Genomic DNA, 3,935 nt, shown 5'->3' with positions numbered 1-3,935 from the left:
AGTATGTAAAACCGAATGTACAGTGGAACCAGTTATTCTCCCAATTCTTTGATTGTGTAAGTAGAAGAAGCAGATCGATCCCTAGTGACTTTTTCAATGTAGCACAGCTCCTCATCAGTATATTTTAGGGTGTCAACAATTTCAGTGCATTTGCAGTTGAGCTGCTCTGGTGTAAAACTAATGTCTTTTTTTATATAGGCTCAATGATACTGGTAACTTTTGCTTAACAGTTAGACATTCGTTCACGACAAATGCATCTTGATGTTGACTGAATACCAGTGGAAGATATTACAGATAAAAATGCATTTTGCTGCTGTGATGTAGCTGGCATGTCCAACTTTTATTTATTTATTTCAATAATATTTTTATACGTTTTAAATATCAGCTAAGAATAAACTGTTCATACTATGAAGTCCTGTTTGTTAATACATATCAAAAGTTAAAAACATTTATTATATGTACATGATAAACACAGTTAAAAATATTAAAAATCACATACAAAAAAACAAAAAACCACAGAAAGAAAACAGAAAGGCACAGGTGTGAAATGGAAAAGACAAGAAGTGGGCACATAGCACAAATGACATACTGAACTGATAGGTATTAAAAACTACTAAAAACTCAAATTTTAATTCATACAAAATAAATCTTTAACTTGACAGTAAAGTACTTTGTGTCAGTTGCTGAAGGTATATCAAGTGGAAGTTTATTATAGTTTAGTGCACTATTGAAGAAAAACGCCTTTTTTGTCGATTCAAGCTTAACTATTCTCTCGTTCTTGGGAAGCTATATATAAGAAGCATAACAAGGTGGCTTGACAATTAGTCTTGTCTTTAGGGCTGACGATCCCACTTGTTACCCGTCATTGTGAGGGAATCCATGACCCTAGCGGTTTTATTTACCCCAGCTGATTTATGTTGGTCAGTGCACCGTGAAACCGGAGTTTGCTCACTCCTCTCTTTGTATAGAGACACTGTAAGAAGCACAGCAAGGGGGCTTGATATCATATCTTGTCTTTGGGCTTAACGATCCCACTTATTACCCCAGTCCAGTAGGGAGGCAGAGTTTGCTCACTTTGCTTTCAGGATTGACAATCCTGCTGCCCTTAGTCATTTTAGAAGAAGCTTTGCAAGGGGGTTAGATTTTCTTATCTGGTCTTCGTGGTGTTACGCCCACGCATATTACCCCAGTTATGACAGGCTGGTACTGTCATTAGGCTGGTCCACAGCAACAATTATCTGTGTAAGGCTGAGTGTTGGAGCTCCATAACACATGTGGAAAGCTACAGCCAGGGTCACAAGTCCTGGCGCGCAGATAGTTGTTTGCTTCTTAAACACATTCTCTAAAGAATAATTTTAAATTTATCCATTTAGGGATATTCACGTTATGATAAGTTTTATTTATCTCATTTGTACCTATTCAATTCATTTTGAATTGCTTTAATATTTATTGTTTAGTGTTGTGTTCTGTTGCTGTTGTATTTTTCTGCCTTTTACGGTCAATGTTTTTAGGAAATCCTTGCAAAAAGGGGGATTTTGCTTTTTTGAAAAATCTCTAGAGGGTTGCAACCTCTAACTATAGTAGAACCAGCTGTCATTAGACAAGAAATATCATTACAGCTAGCTGTTTTGTCACCTCATCCTTTTGATCTACCTTGGGACACCACACGTATTAGGAAACACTGGTATTCTCCTGTGGCTGTCCCACTGTAACAACTATCTTTGTGAGGCTAAGTGTTGGGTATCTGTAACATTTGTGAAAAGCTACAACCAGGTTCACAAGTCCTAGCGTAAGGGCTGGGTTCCAAGTCTACCTTTCTTAGCCCTTGACTCTGTGTCAGTAGGTAAAAGCAACAACGATACGAATTGTAGTTATCGACTCTTCTTTTCCCAAACGTTTAACAAAAGTTATTGGTTTTGGCGGATAGTGTCAATGAATGTGGCTGGTGTCTTGCAGGAGCCAGGGGATGCTTACTCAAGGGCCTGCACCAGATCCCAAGCATGAGCGAATTTCAGCAATCCTCATGTTTCCACATTCATAGGTGTTTTTTTCAGTACAGCCGAAATCCATTAGCTTTTTGATCATCCCTGTAAAGGGGAGAATACAGAAGTTTTCCAGTGGCTTCTTATTCTTTGGAGAGAAACCTCCTTTTTTCATTAACATCTCTGTCTTAAAAGGCTAGTTATATCTGCATTGCGATGTAGTTACCCCTATCCTCTCTTGACTACTTCGATTTACATTCGTTAAGAATCATTTCAAATTTTATTCGTTTTAGGATACCTTAGTTTCGATAAGCTTTATTTATTTTATTTTATGTGTACCTATTTAATTTGGTTTGAATTGCTCTTTTGTTGTTGTGCCTATCGTTTTTTTAAATGTTTGTATTGTGCTCCGAATGTTGTCCTGCTATGGTTGGTTAATGGCTTATTTAATAAAAATCCTTGTAATAAGGGAAATTTTGCTTAAATGCAAAACCTTCAGAGGGTTAGACCTCTACCCGTTTGTCATTAGACAAGTATTATCATGAAAGCCAACTGTTTTGTCACCTGATCATCAACCACCCATTTTCAAGCAATAAATAATTTTGTCCTAATATACAAAAAGTTAACAGTAACCATAGTTGCAGTTTAAATAACTGAAGCTTAGTCCCCCACTGGAGCAATGATCTCTCATTGCTTTTCACTTGCGGCGAAATTTGAAAAAAATCATAGCTTATTTTTATCACCTACCATCCCCATCTGTCATCACTTTTACCTAACAACATAAAGTGAAGGGGAATGTGTCATACAAAGATAGACATGGTGAAGGGAATAAGAATTTTGTTATCAGCAAATTACAGGTATCCTTCCTAGATGAATACGAAGAAACAAAACAATAACAAAAGTGATACCTCCTACCTGGTCTGTCATTGGATTTCCCCTTTCCTGGAAGTCTTTTTAGTATTTCCATCAAGACATCCATCATTTGCGATAGATGCATTAATAACAGCTCCTCAGAAGTTTTAGCTCCATGCATCCAATTGTCTCTGCACCTTACGTTACAATCTTCCTTTGTGTCAAAAAATACCTCTCATATTACTGCTTACCCTGGTACCATTTCCATACCTTTTTACCGTAGATGGAGAAGTGAAATTTCGTAAACATTTTCAATTACGGGCTATTATCAAACTTTGCGGCAACTTAAATATGGGTCACTACACAACCATAGCCTTCGACCAAAAGGTTCACTGGTGCATACATTGCAACAATAGAGCAGTAATTTTCTGTAATGACGGCCTTATTAACAGTCACGGGTCACGAGTCATATGTTTTCTTTTTTGAAGAGCTGAGGTAAGAGTATTTTAATTAAAATGAGTGAGCAAGGCGGCTTGACTGCACTCAGTCTTGTCTTTGAAGAGTGACGACTTCACTAATTACCTGAGTTAAAAACAAAGAATAGCAAAGTTGAACAGTTTCTGCTGATGAACGTCTGCGGACCTCTTCGAGGTAAACCAGCTAGAATTGTGCTTCTGGGGGCATTTTCTGTACAAGAGTATAACCTTTAGTTTTTTTCCAAAGCCTAACATGTGGAGTTCATTATTGCGATGGCTAGCCACCTCTTTGTAAATTATTTTTTTAATTTCTTTATAAGCGAGGAGTTGTCAGACACTAATGCATACTTTTAACATGTTTGCAACGCTCACCAAACCGCTCTAGCTAAAAAGTAGGTGGTGTTGTGCAACAGACATGTGTCGAAAATTGCCTCCCATATTACTGTCTTCCTGTTTTCGGTGAGTTAACGGGCCCTTCGGTTATAATGATATCATCGCAACATTATAACCACTACGACGTCATGTAATGCATGCTTCATATCATCTAGCAGGAACAGAAGTATGCCTATTGTGTCACTCCTTATCTCAAACAGCGTTACAGGTTCAATCATCTTTTCAGCCCGAA

General features: G+C 37.6%; 1 long non-coding RNA gene across 1 annotated transcript; it reads right to left on the bottom strand.

Annotated features, from left to right (window-relative positions):
* Window positions 1-2,343: 2,343 nt before the first annotated feature.
* Window positions 2,344-2,638, bottom strand: LOC130614238 (uncharacterized). Its single transcript, XR_008975836.1, has 2 exons — window positions 2,476-2,638; window positions 2,344-2,423 (listed from the first exon to the last, which is right to left on the bottom strand). It is a non-coding gene; the product is annotated as an uncharacterized LOC130614238 (long non-coding RNA).
* Between the last annotated feature and the right edge of the window lie 1,297 nt (window positions 2,639-3,935).

The sequence above is a fragment of the Hydractinia symbiolongicarpus genome, chromosome 11 (assembly GCF_029227915.1).
Source record: "Hydractinia symbiolongicarpus strain clone_291-10 chromosome 11, HSymV2.1, whole genome shotgun sequence".
Taxonomy (NCBI): Eukaryota; Metazoa; Cnidaria; class Hydrozoa; order Anthoathecata; family Hydractiniidae; genus Hydractinia; species Hydractinia symbiolongicarpus.
This window is presented reverse-complemented; position numbering and strand designations above follow the sequence as displayed.